Source organism: Leopardus geoffroyi, chromosome D3 (genome assembly GCF_018350155.1).
Source record: "Leopardus geoffroyi isolate Oge1 chromosome D3, O.geoffroyi_Oge1_pat1.0, whole genome shotgun sequence".
Taxonomy (NCBI): Eukaryota; Metazoa; Chordata; class Mammalia; order Carnivora; family Felidae; genus Leopardus; species Leopardus geoffroyi.
This window is the reverse complement of record NC_059339.1, coordinates 17,725,394-17,745,585: the sequence shown is the minus strand read 5'-3', so window position 1 is coordinate 17,745,585 and position 20,192 is coordinate 17,725,394. Positions and strand designations below refer to the sequence as shown.

Genomic DNA, 20,192 nt, shown 5'->3' with positions numbered 1-20,192 from the left:
TGGGAGTCCCTAGCCCCAAATGTGCCAGGTAGAACCTCTTCCCTGGGAATCTGAGATCGGGACTAAGAAGGTTTAGTGTCAGAGGGCTGCTTTTGAGCAGCACTATAAAACTCAGGAGCGGTGGGCAGCTAGCTTCTGGCTCGTCACATAAACTGGACAGCCCACACGCAGAGAGAGAAGCAGGCCGAGTGGCAGACGTAGAGAGGAAGCAGGCATCCTGAGAGCCTTCTGCTGCTCATTCAGGTCACTCCTGAGTCCTGGAATGTCCCTAGCCTGGTGTTTTTGAAACACTCTGTACCCTTACGTGTCCCCTTTTATTCCTAATGTTAGATTTAGAAAACTACCGTGACCTGTATCCAGAGAGTCCCAACTGACACGATTGTCAATGGACAGGCCTCTGTTCTTATTTCTGAGCCCTGAGCGGGCACTCCTGCCAGTCCTTACTGTTCACAGCAGGGCTATCTCAACCAGAAAAAAGGCCCGGGCCGGGCCAGAGAATGGAGCATCGGTCATAGCCTCCGGCTCTCGGGTTCTATTTCTATCTATTCATCAATGATTCTGTTAAAAGAGAAAAAATAAGACAACATAAGATGAGTTCAGTGGAGAAAACGCACTGAGATGGTTTGGTTGTTCTGATGCCAACCAGTGGGTTGCCTGACATGTTATTTTTCAGCTAGCTGTTTGGGGTTCTTGCAGACACAGCTGCTGTGTGTCAGTAGCTCTCCTGGCTGTTTCCCTCCATGCCCTGTCACTCTCTATCCCCTTTGCTCTGCTGTATTCTTCTTAGCTCTCATCACTGCCTGATACCACAGTACCTATTTGTTAGTTCTTTGTGTGCTGATTGTCTCCCTCAACTAGAACAGAAACCTTGTCTATCTTGTTCACTACTGTACCCTCGTATCTAGAACAGGGCCTGGCACACACTAGGTGGCCAACAAATATTTTCAGAATGAAGGAATGGATGGATGGATGGATGGATGGATGGGTGGGTGGGTTTAACCTCTCTTTGGAAAGCTCAAAGCAGAGGCTCTGGCTAGTGACCAAACACATCGCAGGGGCTTGAATATCCTTTTCTTTAACCTTCTTCCCACTGCACAGAGGCCATTCATTAGGGCAAGTGCCTTTTCCTGGTGTGTCCAAAAAATGTGGCTTGGAGCTCAGCCTTTGGATTTAGTACACCTGGGTGTGAATCCCAGCTCTGCCACAGCTGTGTGCACCCTGGGTAAATTGCTACACCTCTCCACGCTGTATTTCTTCATCTTTGAATTAAGGACGATAATAGTTCCTATCTCATTGGGTTGTTGTGCAAACCCAATGGGCTCTGAGTGTTGATTTCTTAGCCCTGAAACTGGCGTGTAAGCTTGCTCAATAAATGTGAATTTTTATTACAGCTCCATTAAAGAGACATCACACCCCATTGTTGAGGAGTTCATTCATCCATTAGTACACGAATCGATTAGTTAGTTCAGCCAACAAGCACTGAGCATCCGTGTTTGTGTTAGATTCCAGGGATATGAATATGGTGGTAAGACAGTTTGCCTCTCCCAGTGAGAATTTGTGTCGTAGGAGAGAGCTCTCAGAGAGATGACCTAAGGCATGATTATCTCATGTGCTCGCCAGGGCCATCAGCATAGGTACTTAGGGTAGGGTTTTGAAATGGGACTTCGGAGCAGTGCTGGATGGTTCGGAGAAATCTTGGTAATTGGGACACATGGATTCTGGTTGCAACTTGCTGTTTGAACTGAGAAAATGCACGTCACTTTGACTAGCACATTTCCCCACCTGAAAAATACGAGTGTGGCACTAGACCAGTTGGCCTCAAGCTTTGATGTGCATCAGAATTTTTTGAGGCAGTGTGTTAAAATGCACAATGCAGGACTCCGCCCCACAGAGAAGGATTCAGATGTTGGAAGGAATGGCGTTTTAGATGATTCTGATGCAGGCCCTCAGAACACACTTTGAGGGATTGTGAACTAAATGATATTTCACATTTCCTCTTTGTGGTTCTGACACTCTTAAACACAGCACAGTCCCCATCTTTAATACTCTGCTTTTCTAGAAGTCAGGATATGGTGTAGCCTCCTCTCTCAACCTTTAAGTCCTAGGGAGCTTTCCATGGTTCTGAAGTCAGTTCCAGGGCTCTGTGGCTGAACAGCTCCGGGAGGCACCTTCTGTTGGCATCTTCTGGGTAGCTGTTCCTTCACAAAAGGAGATCAAATCGACTGTAAGGCCTCCTCCCCCTGCCTAGAAGTTGTCTTAGCCTCTCCTCTGCTTGGTGAAAGAAAAAAAAAATCATATTCTTGTTTCCATGCCAGGTTGCTAGTGCCCTGGTTTCCATGACAGCAGAGAGGGAATGGAAGCCAGGCTCTCACCTACAAAGGAATTAAAATCCACCCTCTTGGAGAACAAACAATGATTCCAGGAGAGTCCTGGAAATTGGAGAGTGTTGGTTTTGATTCATCCAACCACACAGGAAGGAGAAGGTGTAAGGAGCACTGAGGGAGGGATGGTTTTGTAAGGGCTTTTGTGAGTAGGGCAGATTATAATGGTTATGGCAATAGCAATAACAAGTCAGTCCACTACACTTTAAAATTTGTGGCATCCACTTTATACTCTCAGTACATCCTATGGCTTTTATGCAGGAAGAAACAGTGACCTCAAGTGAAGTGATTCATATACTATTTTCATGCTGTCTCTTTAGTGCCTGGGGCTTCTTATCATTTGACCTGTACTTCTCCAGAAATGCCCAAGCATGGGCTCTCCTTCTCATCATGAAAATCCACTAGTCCCCTGTCTCATTGTCTCCCATTCCTGATAGCAATGACACATTCAAGAAGTCAGTCTTAGCTAGAGAGCAATAGTGAGTCAAAGGGCTAGTCTGTCAGATCAAGTTTATTTCTAGTGGCAATATCCTAATGCAAACTGGTGACTCTAATGGCAGAAGTACTGACACTTTGCCAGATCAGGGAGGAAAAGAACTTTTGAACACAGTGTATTTCCCTGTTCTGCTTACATGAAAGGCTACTCTGATTCACTTCAGCTTGGAGAACCAGTTTCATGTTCTATATTTCCTCGGGACAACCCCATGGTAGCTGCTGTTATTGTCCACATTTTACAGATGAGGAACATGAGGCCCAGAGAGGCTAAGAAACTTGCCAAGAGATCACACAGCTAGGACATGCCAGAGTGGGGATTTGAACCTAGGTCACTGGCACTGTCGTTAGACATGAGTGACCAATTCACCTGGACAAGAGCCGGGATAAGCCCCTCAAGGCACCGGGCTTGCTTGAAGCCAAAAGGTACTTCTGGGGAGTCTTCTGTGGATAATTTCAAAGTGGTGTCCTTAATCAGAAGGGTCTTGATCATAGAAAGGCACCTGGAGAGAAGGGATTTGGGTTGGGTTGGGAACAGTTGCCCAACACAGGGTGACATACAGTTGGCCGAGTCCTGAGGTGAGTAGTAAACATAGAAGCCTCATGGTCACAACAAAGACACCTCAGTTTCATGTTTTGCCATAATGGGAGAACCCGGCAGCATCTTTCAACTTATCTCCTAACACTCCAGAGGGCTGGGTGGCAATGTCGGGATGAGATTTCATCTGTGTAGAGATTCTAGTCATATGATTGGGGAAAGAATGAAGGCCATTCCATCATAAGAGGTTAGGATCTTCATGTTGGACATGAATAGGACCTTAGAAATAGTCAGATTCAGCACATCCCAAAGTGTTTTGGTGTATCTCACCAAGGGTATATATATGTGATGTCATATATATGTATATATGTATGTCATATATATCATATATATATATATGTCATATATATCATATATATCATATATATATATGATGGTTTAGGTGTTATATTAGTCAGGATAAGCCCACTAATGCGGCAGGAACAAGCACGCCCAGAAATCTCCATGGCTTCATACCACAAAGCTGTATTTCTCCTCTATGAATTCTGGTGAGGGTCAGTCAACCCTCTAGGTGGTGGTCCCTCATGCAATGACTTAAGGACTCAGCCTGCTTTGATTTTTCTGATGCTGCCACCTCATTTGGTAACATTCAGGTCATGAAGGCAGAGGTAGGGAGAATTGAAGGGCTGCTCATGTTGAAATAAAAAAGACTACAGACACAGGATTTTATTTTATTAAATTTTTTTTAAATCCTTATTTGTTTTTGAGAGAGAGATAGCATGTGAGCAGGGAGGAGCAGAGAGAAAGGGAGAACAGAATCCGAAGCAGGCTCCAGGCTCTGAGCTGTCAGCACAGAGCCAGAGCCTGACGTGGGGCTCGAACTCACGAACTGTGAGATCACGACCTGAGCCGAAGTCAGACGCTTAACTGACTGAGCCACCCAGGTGCCCCCAGACACAGGATTTTAAAATTGTTGCTCTAAACCACAAGTGATTTGCAAGAAGGAAAGAGGAGGGTATTCACCAGCTAGGGGCTTAGGGCTACCCATCTCATTTTCTTAGCATACTGCAATCACAGATGTTCATTTTATCCCTGGATATAACCCAAGACCACCTCCAAGGTTTGCTCTATGGTCAGCATGGGAAAAGGTGCCTTGACATTCAAGAAAGGAAGATGAAGCTTCATGACGTTGGTAGAGGAGGCTCAACTCCCCAAAGGCTGTTTCAGAGAGATACTGATAGCATATATTTGAAAGGAGTAGCCGAAGAGAAACACAAACGCATACATACACAAAATGCACAAATGCACTGAAGCCAACACACAAAGACACACAATTCACACACATATCCAAGCACACACAGGCACACCCACACCCACACCCACAGCGATATACCGACACTCGCCTCCTCTCTGTGTGATTAATCTCCCCAAGGCTAGGAGGAGAGACCAAAAGGTCCCTGAGGTCCCGTGGGGACAGTGAACTAGGCCTGGAGTGTATAAATCTGGGGTTGGCAGAAGAATGGGCTCAACCACCCCCATTTCTCTCCTGCTGGTGCCCCGTAAATCTCTCCTGGCCCCTACCTCCCCTCCCTGCAGCAATCCTGGCTGCCACCTCTCCTCGGTTTACTAGATTTAGGTGCTGGAGTGGTTTGTTTTCTCCCCAGCTTGGTAGAGCCTGCCTGACAAGGGCAAATTTACCATCCCCAGAGCCTGCAGAATCAATATCACTTTCTTCTTGCCGGAGGGAGAGAGTGGGATTTGAGGGGGATCATCCATGGTTGGTTTGGCCTGAGCCCCTGCTCCTTGTAGAGCAGGGGGAAGGGATTTTCAGCACCAGGCAGGTCGGATCCTCTCCCCAGCTCAGTGTAGACTGCTGAGCCTGTGATATGGGCACCCGTGTACCTCAGGACCCAAGGCCAAGGCCGGACCCTGGGAGGCAGAATTCCACAGGTGTTGGCTATTTTTCTCAGACCTATTATAACACCCTATAATGAGCGTCAGGTAAGAGCCATAAACCTGACCTGGAGAGAAGCATTCTCAGTGATGTTACAAGCTTTGGAGAAAATGGCTGCTCACCTCATTAGCAGAGGCCCTGGCTGTTCTGAATAGCCATGACCAGTCACATGGGGGCTCATGCCAAGCGACACAGAATACCCGCTGTCGCGGTGTTGATGGACGGTGGGGCCGGCTCCGGGCTTGCTGCCCTGGTCAGCTGACTGTTACTTGAGTATTTGGAGTCGTGGTATGGACGTGGGCGTGAGGAGCTCAACAGGTCTCCCGTTCTCTCTCTTCCTCCCTCCCACTCTCCTCCATCCTCCCTCCCTTTCTTCTCAGGTATTTATTGAGCGCCTACTGTGTACTGGGTGCTTGAACAAAGCAGGCCTGGGCCCTGCCCCGGTAGTGTCTATGTGGTGGTCTGGGAGGACAATTAACAAACAGATGGGTGAACAAAGTAATTTCAGAGGGTGAGAAATTCTTTTGAAAGAGTGAACCCAACTGATGAGAAGGGAGTAAATGGGGGAGAGGGTTTTATACGGACTCACGGAGGGCCTCTTGGAGGAGGTGACATCTGAGTTGAGACCTGAAGGGAGAGAAAGAGCCAGCTGTGCAGACACTGGGGACTGAGAACTCCAGGGCTAGGGACCAGCATGTGCAAAGGCCAGAGGGTGGGGTGGGAGGAGAGCTGGGGGCTTTCCAGGAATAGAAAGGACAGGGTTTGTGAGGACAATGCTGTAGGAGAAGAGGTCAGATACGCAGACAGATCATGTCCTGCCTCATAGACCAGGGTGAGAAATGAAAGTTTTAAGTGTCGCTGGAAGTCATTCGCTGGAGGCTCCAAGCTGGAAAGAGACACATGATCCAATCTATATCTTAAAGAAAGGACTCTGGCTGCTGTGTGTGTGAACGGCCTGTCGTGGAGCAAGGGTGGAAGCTGGGAGAGAGGGAGGTGGCAGCAGCAGAAATCCTGGTGCCTTGGCCCCAGGTGGCCTCACTAAGAAGGAGGAGCTGGATCCCCAATAGATTTTGAAGGGAGAGCCAACAAGACTTGCGGACAGGTTGATAGGACTGGGGTAAGGTTGATAGATTTGCACTCGTCTGTCTTAATTTAGGTACATTCTCTTTTCATATTAACCTTCCCTTGATGATCAATATTGTCGCACCTCAGATTCCCGGGAGGGCAGGCGAAACGGGCTGTAATGGAGGCTGAGTGACGTGATGTCAGAGATCTGGCTCGTGGTCCTCTGTGCTCCTGACTTGTTAAGTGACGTTGGCTAAATTGCACCCCTGCTTCCCCCTGCCCGCCCCACCCCCGCCCCTCGATGTGCGTGGTCACCGTGTGGAGCAGAGGGAGGCTTTGAGGGTATCTTGGGTTCGGGCACCAGGAACGGAGTGCAGGAGGTTGTGGAGCAGAGGCGTGCATGGTAGGATCACATCGGGAAGGGTTCATCTCTTGGCCGACTGGCCCCCCCCCCCTCCCCTCTGCTCTCCCACTGTGGTTCTGAGGACCGCCTTCCCCTCTGTCAGGTGTTACCATACAGGACTCTGGATGAAAACCTACAGAGAGAGGGAGAGAGGGAGAGAGAGATGGGTGAGTGAGCCCTTTGGGTGCTGCTGTGGCATTCAGCTCTGGCCCCTGTGACAGGGGGCAGTGACGTCACCCTAGATGGAGCTTCTGAAACTTGGGCCATGCCGTTCACCACTGAGAAAACTGTGCACAAATAGGTTTCCTTTTCCTCGCAGCAAACAGGTTGTTCATTAGTGTGCTAATTAGCGCTGACCTTGCTTCCAGAATAACTCTTGGGGGTCGGTGTGGTGGGAGTAGGTGGAGGGGCGTGGATGGGAGTCCTCCCGCCTCCCGCCTCCCGGCTGGGCTAGATGCCTCCTCCCCTCCTCCCCACTGTGCCCCGCTGGTCTCTGCTTCTCCATCCCTTCTTCTCTTCTTCGTGCTCCCTCTCTGCCTGCGTCTCACTGAGCCGGGGGGCTGGGGCCGGGGGGGGGGTGCTCCCCGCTCTCCAAAGCAACAGTTCATTTTTAGATTCCCTTGTTCACATTTCTGCTTCACGGTGTGAGATCTCACAGAGACCAGCGTGCGGTTCCTCTTCCGTATTTTAGCAGGCGCCTCCGCGAAAACAGGGTTTAATCAAACGAGTGACTCTAATGGAGAACATTCAGGTATTCCGACAGACCGATGGATAGAATACCTTGGGGCAAGGAAGCAGTCCCAGTTGTTAAATAACATTTCCCCCCTATTTATAAAAACTGTGTGCGCTCGATGCGTAACACTTGGAAAACACAGAAGGGCACAAAGAAAATGAAGCAACACATTCCTCTCTGATTCCTCCAGTCAAAAACCACCGCTAGCAACACACACGCACACACACACACACACACACACTGCTAGCACTTTGAATATTCTTCTGTACTCAGTGATTTTCATGCAACATTATATTGTGGGCACACACGCAACAATATTCTTCTAAACTATGATTTTTTTTTTCCAAATGGAAAAGTTTCGAACAACACAAACCATTCAAAAAAAAAAAAAAAAAAAAGGTCTGCTCTTCTCACAATCTTCAGGATAACCCTTATCACTTAAAAATATTGGTCAGCTTGGGGCGCCTGGGTGGCTCAGTCCGTTAGGCCTCCGACTCTTGACGTCGGCTCAGATCATGATCTCACGGTTCGTGGGATCGAGCCCTGCATTGGAATTCTCTCTCCCCCTGTCTCTCTGCCGCTTCCCTGCTCTCTCTCTGTCTCAAAATAAACATTAAAAAATATTTGTTGGCTTTTCCCCCATGTATCTGTGCGCTAAAATGTAACCCCTGTAGAATCTTGGCTTGTTTTTTCCGCCTCTGTGTCCTCAGCACCTACACTACGTCCTACGTGTAGTAGTGCTCAGTAAATATCGTTGAAGGAATGAAAAATATAAATACATATTTAATAGAGTTCCTGGGGTAGAGTCAACTTGCACATTTTCGGGGAACGCGTGGAAAACCCTGATTTAATACATTACACGCATTTCCTGCTTTCTGGGAAGAAGACTGGAGTTTACCTTTGAGAAGGAACATCCCTTGATTCTCGGTGAGCAGAAAATAAGAAAAATGATCTATTTACAGTTCTTGGGGAGACCCGGAAAGCCCAAATGCTGAAGCACAGAGGAAGCTGTTAGGTATTTTAAGGAGAACCTAATGCAAACCGTGTGTGTGTGTGTGTGTGTGTGTGTGTGTGTGTGTGTGTGTGTTAGCAGAACGTGCCCCTGCAGGGCTGGAGAAGAATCTGCTTCTGCACTTGGAGGTGGGCTGCTGCAGGCCTGCATGTGCTTGTTTGCTCTTGGGAGATGGGGTGTGTGTTCTCATCTGAGCCCTTGCTCACTGGGGTTGGGGATTCAGGGCCAGATGGTGGCAGGAGGGATGTGCAGGTTTGATCTTCCCGTCACCTGAGGCTGGAGGCGAAAGGGAGGGTTTGGCGAGGAGGACCCAGGTCTCCAGGGTTGGTCTCCCTCCCAGTGGTGATGTATAAGACCTAGCAGACAGAGCTGTAAATGTCCTGCCAGCCAATGCAGTTGTCTCATTTGGGCCAGGAGGCTCACTGCAGGCGGTGACAGGGCTTCTCGGCGGAGGAGATGCTCCCTGCTTCATGAGGAGGTGTTGTTGGTCTTCTTCCTTATCTTTCTTCGTCCAGAAGGAGCTGGGTGGGAACTTGGAGGGGTGGAGACCCCCGCCCCCACCTCCCGCCTTCTCCAGAATGTCTTTAGTGCTCAGCGAGCAGCTCCTTGTCATGGAGCTTGAATGTGGTGTCTGCTCTTCAGGATGGAAAGAGAGGAAACTTTCTTAACAGTGGTTCTAAATTGGAGACTCAGTTGGCTGAGCGTGTGGCTTGGGCTCAGGTCACGATCTCGCTGTTGGTGAGTTCGAGCCCCGCGTCGTGCTCTGTGCTGACAGCTCGGAGCCTGGAGCCTGCTTCGGATTCTGTGTCTCCCTCTCTCCGCCCCTCCCTCACTGGCACTCTGTCTCTCTCTCTCAAAAATAAATAAACATAAAAAAATAAATAAAAAAACCCCAATGGGTCTAAATTAATCTCCATGTGACAAAGGCTCTCCTCTTATCTTGCTGTCTGTAGTGTTGCACAGCCTGAGGATCTGTCAGCATTTGAGGTGCAAATACCCTATGGCCCACAAATGCCACCTCTAGGAATCTCGTCTCAGCACTAGTGTGATGGACAAAGAGGCATGTATTGACGTTTTCCGCAGCATCAAACAAAAGGGGTTGTTTGTAATAGCATAAAACTGGGAATAAGCTAAGTGTCCATCTGGTGGGGACTCTTAGACAAACCATGGTATATCTGCACTAGAGTGAGCCAGATCCGTACCTGTGGATGTGGGTGTTTCTCTGACACATGCCGCCGGGGAACAATACACAGAGAATGGTCCCATTCATTCGAGAAACACAAAACCAATGCAAAAATGTGTTTCTGTGTGTACGTAAATGCACAGAAAATTCCGCAAGTGTGCCGGCTTAAACAATAACTGGGGTGACTTCTAAGGAGGGCAGCGGGATTATGTGTGTGGAATCTATGTGGATAATAACGATGGCAGTTAAAGTAACAGGTGACGTTTGTTGAATGCTTGCTCTGGGCCAAGCTCTGTTGAAGGGCTTTATTTGAAGGAGTTAACCTACCCAATCCTAATAATGACCTTATAAATTATGATTAGATTCCTTATTTTACACGAGGAAACGAAGGCACAACTCCAGGGGGTGCTATATGCATAGAAAACAATACGAACTGTGGCCCTGGAATTGTGAGGGCAGCGGGACAGCAGAGAAATGAGGCAAAGGGGCTGATTTAAGAGGCGGAGTCGGGATTTGAACCACTATGCTTTACTGCCTCCACTGCCTATGCCATCCCCCCTTAAAACTAATTTTTACAGTGGGATTTTCAGGTACTTCACATGTGTTAAAAAAACACAAACCCTACAGCCTGGTTTCACTTGGATATTTTCGAGGGCTGTGTGGTGAAGTTCGTCGGGGGAACAGTATCTTGCCTCTGGGGTTAGGGGTGGGAGTCGTCCCAGCAGAATACAGAGGTAGGACAGCAGGATGCCAAGGTCAAAAGGACGTGTGGGCTCATTCCTGAACCCGGGGTGAATGGATTCTTGGGGAACCTTTAGAAACAGCTGAGACTGGGGCGCCTGGGTGGCGCAGTCGGTTAAGCGTCCGACTTCAGCCAGGTCACGATCTCGCGGTCTGTGAGTTCGAGCCCCGCGTCGGGCTCTGGGCTGATGGCTCAGAGCCTGGAGCCTGTTTCCGATTCTGTGTCTCCCTCTCTCTCTGTCCCTCCCCCGTTCATGCTCTGTCTCTCTCTGTCCCAAAAATAAAAAATAAACGTTGAAAAAAAAAATTAAAAAAAAAAAAAAAGAAACAGCTGAGACTAATTCTAAGCGATCAGGCTGCTGTGGGCTTGTGCGCTGAAAGTTTTGGAGTGAAGTAAACTCTTTTTAAGGAATAAAAGCCTTTATTGTATATTTACAGGAGGGTGACTCCTGGGGCACGAGGGACTACATAATAATACTCCTTATGGAACAAAAGTAGGATGGCTTAGTATATGCTGACTGGTGTTTCATTCAACGTGTCATGAAATAACACTAGGCCTCCTTTGAAAAAAGGTATAGCTGTGTACCTGCATCACTGTCTATAATTTGGGGGTGGACTATAATTTGCTTCCTAATTCCCTGGAGAGAGTGCCACTGTCCCCTCCATACAATGCTGCAGGAACATCCTGGGGCTGCATTGGCTGGGATCGGAACGCACCTCTGACTTATCCAGGAAGCTTATAAAACATGCAGATTTCTGGGCTCACTCTGTGCAGTAACTATCTACTCCTACGTAACGAATCACCCTGAAACCTAACGGCTTAAAACAACAGTGCATTTTTGCTTCACATAGCTCTTGAGGGTCGGGAATTAGGTAGCATCTTGCCTGGTTGGTTTTGGCATGTGGTCTCTTATGAGGCTGCGGTCAGGGTGTGGGCCAGGGCCTGGCTGGAGCTGGGGGACTGATTTCGCAGGTCACGGAACTCGGGTCCTCGGCATGCGGAAACCTGCGTCACGCTGGCTGCGCATCCTCGTGACATGGTGTCTGACTTGCCCCAGAGCAACTGACTCAAGAGAGAGCAAGGCAGATGTGATGTTGTTTATGACCTAGCCACAGAAGTCAGCTTCTGCAATAGCCTACTGGTTACACGGGTGTTATGGACTGAGCATTTGTTCATACATTGAAACCCTAATCCCCAATGGGACAGGTTAGGAAGAGGGGCCGTTCCGATGTGATTAGGTCACGAAGGCCTCCATGAATGGGACGAGTGACCTCTTTATAAAAGGGACTGAGAGAGCTCCCTCGCCCTTCTGCCACGTAGGACACAGCAAAAAGATGGTGATCTGTGAACGAGGAAGTGAACCCTAGCACCTTGATCTTGGACTTCCAAGCTTCTAGAACTTGTGAAATAGTTTATTGTTTACATCAACCCCATATACGGTATTTTTTGGGTATAGCAGCCTGAGCTAACTAAGACAACAGGTCAGGCCTATTCAGGGATGAGGGGACTCAATAAAAGGTTGTAAATACCAGGGATTCACTGGGAGGCAGGAATCACAGGGGACCATCTTGGAGGCTGGATGCCATAGCCTGAGAGATTCTGATTTCCCAGGCGTGTGGGGTGGAGCTTAGGGATCTACCATTTTAACAAGTGCTCAGGTGACTGCTGTATTAACCCAACCCAAGCTTACTGGCTCGGTGATCAGTCCCCATGCCAGGTGGCTACAGACGGGCTCCTGAAGTTTGCTCTTCCTGGGTTGTGGGAGTGAGGGGTGAAGAACGCTGTTTGGTTCCTTTGGTTTATGTATATAGTAGAAGAAGAGTTTGGACAGTCCTGAAAATGACCCCTGGGCCTGTAAATGGACCTTAGACGAAAAGACAGTGGACAGATCTGCTCGGTGGTTTAAGGACCCCCCCCCCCCCCCCCCGCCGCCCTTTGGAGGCAGACTGACTGAGAATTTGGGTGTCCCTTGTTCCTTCTGAACCTCAGGTTCAACATCTGTAAAATAAAAGTAATCATTACAGTGAGTGTGCATGACTTTGAGATTAAAAAGGAGCAAAAACCCTAAATGATCATTTTGGGGATCATAGAGCCCCTTGAGAACTACACGGTAGCTGTGGATCCTGCAGGGGTATCAGTTATGCATGCGTGCCTGGCATACTTTTCCCCTCTTCTGGTAACATCACTCTGATTTACAGTGAGAAGCCATCTTTCTTCCAGGCGGTCTCCCTTGAGAGGCAACATGAGGCCTGGCCAATCAGAACATGTACTGCATCCTCCAGCACAATGATTGGTTCAGGTAACGCACATGACTGCAGAGCTGTCCAATCAGAATGCATTCCAGGACTGGGGCACCTGGGTGGCTCAGGTCATGATCTCAGGGTTCATGAGTGCTAGCCTCACACCCGGCTCTGTGCTAACAGTGTGGAGCCTGCTTGGGATTCTCTCTCTCTCTCTCTCTCTCTCTCTCTCTCTCTCTCTTTCTGCCTCTCCTCCACTTGCACTCTCTCTCAAAATAAATAAATAAGCTTAAAAAAAAAAGATTGTTGGGGCACCTGGGTAGCTCAGTTGGTTAAGCATCTGACTTCGGTTCAGGTCATGATCTCACAGTTTGTGGGTTCGAGCCCCACATCAGGCTCCGTGCTGACAGCTCAGAGCCTGCAGGCTGCTTCAGATTCTGTGTCTCCTTCTCTCTCTGCTTCTCCCCTGCTCATGCTCTGTCTCTCAAAAATAAGTAAATGTTTAAAAAATTAAAAAAAAAAAAAAAAAAAAAAAGAATGCATTCCAGGACTAAGGAGAGAGATACTGCTACAGAGATATTCTTTTTTTTTTTTTTTTTTTTTTTTTTTTTTTTTTTTGGTGGGATCTCTAGCTGGTGGGATGTGAGCAAGGAGCAAGGAGCTGCTGTCAGTCATGCTGGGGAAACACCAACCTGAGAGTGAAGCCAACAGAGATGAAAAATAGAAAAAACCCAGTATTGATGCTCTCTTGTGAGTACCTGGATCAAACCACACTTGAACTTCCAGGTTATACCAGTCAGCAAATTCCCCTTTAGGCTTCATTACTTTGAGCTGGGTTTCTGACACTTGCAAAGCCTTGAGGTGAGACCATTTTGAAATGCTAAAAGCCCCAAATAGATGCAAATGATCTGTATTAAATTTTCTTGCATTTGGTACCTTTGATGGTGAGGAGGCAAGGTGATATTTTCCTGGATCACTCTCCCATTCCCTCGGGGAAAGAAATTATTTTGTTTGTTTTGAGAAGCAGACATTTGGCCACTCCCAGAGAAATAACACAGTTCTGTTTCTTACAGTGTGAACACATCTTCAGAATGGCATATCTGCTGTGCTGGACCACACAGCACAGTTAGTATGTGCTTACTGTATACCAGGCACTCTCCTCTACAGAAATGAACTTGTTAATTCTCCCCGGAAAAAGCAAAGCAAAGCAAAGCAAAACCAAACAACCAAACCCCAAACAAATAGCATTTCTAGTTTTGGCTTTTTCTTTTCCCACTAGACCAATGGCTCTTGCTCCTGGCTTATATTAGAATTTGGTATGAGATGATAGTTGATGTTGCACAAAGTTTTATAAGACAGGATAATTCGTTGAGATATTAATTTGTGGTTTTTTTCCTACAAGAGATGAATCAGAATGTGAGGCGTTATCTGCAAATTCTCCTCTCTGCTGGATACTGCTAAGAAAGGAGAAAAGAGGATGGACATGAGGTAGGCAGTCGTCCAATGTCTGCTTCTATTGGTACTCGATAAATGTTTGTTTCCTTCCCTCTTTCCTCTTCTGTCTTGTTACGCATCATGACAAAGTGGACTAGTGTCGTCTGCAGGCAGAACTGTCCCAGGGGGACTCAAAACCTACTCCGTAGCCAATGACCTACCTATAAAGCCTGTGAAGTCACATCAGGCAGAGGACTGGGTTACTGAGAGCCTTCAGGGACGCCGTAGGAGAGTGAAGGGCTCTGAGTCCATTGCCTGTCACAGAACGTCTCCACTCATAGCTCGACAGTGATGTGCAGCCTAGATGATGCTGTCGTCTCAAAGGGAAGGACAGGGAGACAAGTGTCCTTGAGGAGCAGGGAAATGGCAGAAGCAGTGGGAGTGGAGGGAGACTCCTCAACACCAGAAGGGGGTTGGCTGGAGTTCTGCAGGTGCCATGATTCTCCATAGGATCCTGAGGGGGATGGCTGGAACGCCCCTGGTGGTTGGGATGCGGTGGTGTGGAATGACTGGGGTATACTTAAGGAAGACGGAGCCTGGCTATTGGGGCTCTCAGTCTGCACAAGATTTCTGTGGCCAAGCTTAAGCAATTCTGTAGAGAGCTGGATGATAGCCCATTAGCAACACGTAGGGAACTGAGGACCAGAGGCCTATCTTTTGTTTCCTGAGCTCCACATTAAGCCTCCCAGATTCCGTGCCACCTTAGAAATGTGGAAGGACTGGGATCGCTGGGTGGCTCAGTCAGTTAAGCATCCTATTCTTGATCGCTGCTCAGGTCATGATCTCACGGTTCCTGAGATCTATCCTGCTTCGGGCTCTGCACTGACAGTCGGGAGCCTGCTTGGGCACTTCTCTCTCCCTGTCTCTCTGCCCTTCCTCTCCTCTCTCTCATGCTTGGTCTCTCTCTGTCTTAAGTAAATTAAAAAAAAAAACACTTAAAAAAGAAATGTGGATGGACCACCTCAAAATATGGAGATTGAATTTCTCACCAACCCTATAAGATGGGGGGGGTGGGGTGGGGGGAGGTTCTGAGTTGATTGTAAAAATGAGGCAGGGATTCATTGCATATTTGAGTTTGTAGCCGAGTCTTTTATTTTATTATTATTTTTAAATGTTTATTTATTTTGGAGAGAGACAGACAGACAGAATATGACCAGGGGAGGGGCAGAGAGAGAGGGAGACACAGAATCCGAAGCAGGCTCCAGGCTCTGAGCTGTCAGTACAGCTCGAACCCATGGACCACGAGATCATGACCTGAACCGAAGTCAGACGCTTAACCGACTGAGCCGCCCAGGCGCCCCATGCAGCCTGAGTCTTTTAAACAGAGCTGTCACGTATTGAATGTTTACTTGCACCAGGCACTGTGTTGAATTTTGTAACTTATGGTATTGCCTTTATCCCTCAAAGCAATCCTATGATATTAGGTATTATTACATTTTATAGGTAAGGAAACTGACTCCCAGAGGATTTAGAGTGCTTGTTGTAATGTATGTTAATGGTGCCCCTCCACACTTACTCCCTTGGGTCTTACCATTTCAGAGTTCATGGGCTAGACTTCCAACCCCCAGCATCTGCACCTCTTTGACGGAGGGATCCCACTGACCACCAGAGTCCCCATGCATAGCAGGCCAGAAGTGGCAGGGAGTTAATGCCTCCCGGGACAGCCCTCGAATAATGATTTATAGGAGAAGTTGGTGTATAAATACCCCAGCTTCCTTGCTCCTTGGATGAGGTAGCTCCTTGGAGGGGGAACATCACTGGTTCCCAGGAGTCCCCAACAGAATTCAATCCCGGTTGACCTCCTTGGTAGCTTCCTTAATACATACCCTGCATAGTTCCATCTCTTCTCCAGTCCCCTGCTGGTGCTTCATGAGGTCACTGCCTAAATCACCTGCTTGCACTCGGACCCTTGTCCCAGAGGAGGTTTCTGAGTGATCCCAAACTGAGATACTTGACCATGATAAATAGTGAATTGAGGAGCTGGGTTTTGAAACCCATTCTGAATCTCTCCACTGCCCGTGCACCTAGCCGCTGCTCTGGAGCTTTCTTTTAAACTTGATAGACCAGCATTTCAAGTGTCTGCAGGGACACCATGATGTACATGTTCTCTGCCACTCAGCAAACATCAAGCAGCGATCTCGCTGGACATGTGCACGGAGGGTGGGCATATCCTTCGCAGATGCCCAGTCTCTTTTCGCAAGGGAGTGGCAGGGAGAGTGGCTTCCACAGGCCACTTACAGGGTGGAGTTCTGTGCTTTGATGGGAAGGAGGAGGGAGGAGTCTGTTGCTCCAAGAAAGGGCCTGTGTGCCGATGCTGACTCTAGTTAATATGCTGCCCGAGTACCTCTTCTCCAAGCTGGCCATCTCTCAGCTGGGCGATAAAGTAATTTAACTAGGGCTGTCTCTCAGGCTAGAGCTCCTGGAGATTGCTCCTCATTTATCACAGAGGAAAAATTGGGATCTGCAGCCCATGGGCTGCCAGCATCATCTAGGCTGCGTCATTGATCTTTGAGTGGTGAAGTTCTGCAGTGGGTAATGGAGTCAGAGCCTATATGCTCCAGCAGCCATGAAAGCTCTTCTCAACCCAGTCCTCTGCCTGATGTGAATTCTGTGGCTTCGTGTTTAGTCATTGCCAACGGGGTGGGAGTTGATGGACCCTAGGAAGATCCTTCTGCCTACACGTGCCTGCTCTGCTGGTTTATCATGATGTCTCTCAAAAGAGAAGGGAGAGGAGAGTGAAAGAAATAGATACTTTTAGCACTCTTGCAATGGAAATCGTATGCTTGCCTGCATGGAGGGGTCTGCAAACTTCTTCTGTAGAGGACCCAAGAGTAACTGTTTTAGGCTTTGTGGGCCACATGGTCCGTGTGGCAACTGCTCAACCCTGCTGCTGTAACACAAAAGGGCTGAGGTGGCCAGCCAGCCGACCCTCTTTTCTAATAGTACCTGGTTTTTATTCCACTTCTTCCCACCTGCCCCTTGTGCTCCTGGAACACCGACTCTACCCCCACCATCAGGGTGGGTTTTGATTGGCCTCAGCTAATCAGCACAGTCCATTTCCCTGGACACTGATTGGTTCAGAGATGGGAATGTGATCTAAGTCAGTCCAATCAGAGTGAACGTCAGGACTCTTGCTTGTGATGTTGGAAGGAAGACATTCTGTGCGTGTGTGTGTGTGTGTGTGTGTGTGTGTGTGTGTGTGTGGATTGTGTGGGTTTCAGACATGAGGCCTGGAACTGCTGCAGCTCTTTTGCTTTCATGAGGAAAGCCTGCTCGTGGAGGAAGTCAATCCCAGTGAGGAAGTAAGAACCAAGAGAACGAGAAGAGTGGGTCCTGAGACTTTCCAATTGTATATTACTTTTTAAAAAATGCCAGTGTAAGTTTTAGGTACTTGTAGCAGCAAGGATCATCTGACTACACTTCCATGTGGCTATGCATTGTGCTTTACAGATATCACCTAATTTAATAGTTGTAGCAACTATGGGGTGCCTGGCTGGCTCCGTCGGTAGAGCATGCGACTCTTGATCTCAGGGTCGGGAGTTCAAGCCCCACATTGGGCATGGAGCCTACTTAAAGTTAAAAAAAAATAGTCAACTCTATACAGAAGGCCTTATCACTATTTAGGAGATGTTGAAACTAAGACCTAACAAAGATTAAGTGGCCCACCTAAAGTCACGCAGTGTAGACACTATTGTCCATGACCATTTTGGATTCCTCTTCCATTCCCTTATTCTGGCACCAGACCCTGCACCCTGACCCCTGTGACTGATGGCTCTTGAGAGGGGCATATGCCGCAAGCTGAGCCAATCGAAACGCTTCTCTGGGATTTTTCTCTCTGGAGCTGGAGGTAAAGGTAAAGAGCTCTCTCTGGTTGTATAGCTCCTCTTTCCAGAAACTTCTTTTCCATTCATATCCACACGAGTAGAGAGAGCAGCCATGTTAGCACTTGACCCTGCCTCTGGATACAGTTGATTGGTTCAAGGGTGAAAACTTGACCCAAGAAAGACTCATCAGTTCTGTAGTGGTGTTGACATATATCCACAAGTTCTTTGATACTCTTCCTTCCAAACAGTTAAGCCTAATTTCCCTCCCCTTGAATATGGGCTGGACTTAGTGCCTTGCTTTTAATGAATAGAATGATGGTATTTGACTTCTGAGGCAGGTCATAAAAAGGATCGTTTCTGGCTGATGTTCTCTGTCTTTCACTCACCTCAGGGGAAGCCCACTGCCATGCTTGATTGAGGACACTCAAGCAGCCTATAGACAGGCCCATGTGGTGAAGAACTATAACAACCAGAACTAACTTCCCAGCCATGTGCATGAACTATTTTGGAAGTGGATTCTGCAGCCCCTGTCTGGCCTTCAGATGATTTCTGGAATATGAGAGACCCTGAGCCATGACCACTCAGCTAAGCTACCCCTGGATTCCTGACCCACAGAAACTATGTGAGATTATAAATGTGGTTGTTGTTTTAAGCCACTCAGTTTTGGGATCATTTGTTATGCAGCAGCAGATAACTGATACAAAACCTTCACTGAAATTGTTGGGCTTGGGATTGAGATAGTGTGGCCAAGTGGATTTAAGATCCGTTGGCAGCCACATGTCCTATCATAAAGGTCAGAGTGTCTGAAGAAGCCAGTTGTGTATGTGTGTGTGTGTGTGTGTGTGTGTGAGAGAGAGAGAGAGAGAGAGAGAGAGAGGAGAATGAGGAAAAAGATGAATTGTGGATGCATGTTGTTTCTGCCTACCTAGCATCTGTCTACCTTTGTTGGTGACATTACCCTGATTTGCCATGGCACAAACCACCATTTTCTCACCGAGAGTTCACATGGGTAGAGTAGGACTGATTTCAGAACTCTCTTCCAGGATAAGCATGTGGTTCGTGTAGTTCTAGCACGTATGTGAAGCAGTTTCTGAAGCCACAGTTCCATGAGCCAATAATCACCCCCTGCCCCTGCCCTTTTTTTTTTTTTGCTAAAGCTGATTTGACTTGGATTTCACTTACCAGTGAAAAAGACCAGTCTGAAATGGACCAGAGATGAGCAATGGAGGGAGACGAAATTTCTGATGGCGTACCAGTTCCTGCATCCAGCTGTTCCTGAAACCCAGCCAGGTCCCGCCTTTAATAATAGCAGGGGCAGCAGCAACAACAAACATTTACTGAATGCCTATAATAAATCCCACCTTTTGCTAATTTAGCTCCTCTTACTCGCAGCCGAGAAAGTCTTAAAGAGCCCAATATCCATTGCAACAATATCTGGAAGGGGAGAGAATGTGCTAAGGGAATGTGCTAAGGGAACGAAATTTAAATCAAGGTTTACAAAAAGACACAAGTGGGAAATCATGCAAGACTGTAACTGAGTCATGCATAAATTTTGCCTAGACCTTCTCTGTGCTTAGGGCCCCTTGTGCGGGGAGCACAGCCCCACAGGGAGGCGTTCACGGATCGGATGCCAAACAGATTCAGGCAGGGGGAACGGGCGAAGAAGACAAAGCAAGGCACATTTCTGAAAGGCTTCTGAATCTTTAAAATTAGGACCTAAATCTATCTTCTTATCAAGAATGGCAGGGGTGGGAGATGGCGTTGGAAGGCGGAGGTTTTTCAACCAATAAAGTGCCATCTCCCTTACTTCTATATTCTTTTTTCTTTGATCTTTTTTTTCTTTTTTGTCTACGGCGGAAAGCACGAGTGCTCTCTCCCCTCTCTCCAGAGGTATGCCCTTTGGAAAAATGTTTTCATGTTTATTTTATAAGTAAACTTTAGCGTTTAGAGCCGTTTTAGATTCATGGTAAAATGAAACTAAATGAGGGGAAGGTACAGAGATCTCCCACGTATGCCGTGCGGCCCCACAAATGCACAGGCTCCCCCAGTACCAACATCCCACACCAGAGCCGGACGCCCGTTACGCTTGATGAACCTCCATCCACGCACCATGATCACCCAGAGTCTATAG

The 20,192-nt window shown here is 47.8% G+C and overlaps 1 long non-coding RNA gene across 2 annotated transcripts in view; it reads left to right on the top strand.

Annotated features, from left to right (window-relative positions):
• The window catches only part of LOC123588032, a 52,282-nt gene extending 32,816 nt beyond the window's left edge, over positions 1-19,466 (top strand). For both annotated transcript variants that reach the window (XR_006707661.1, XR_006707660.1), the window contains exons 3-6: positions 13,376-13,493; positions 14,146-14,231; positions 18,453-18,683; positions 19,219-19,466. This is a non-coding gene — a long non-coding RNA (uncharacterized LOC123588032). The remainder of the gene's footprint in view (positions 1-13,375; positions 13,494-14,145; positions 14,232-18,452; positions 18,684-19,218) is intronic.
• Positions 19,467-20,192: the final 726 nt, after the last annotated feature.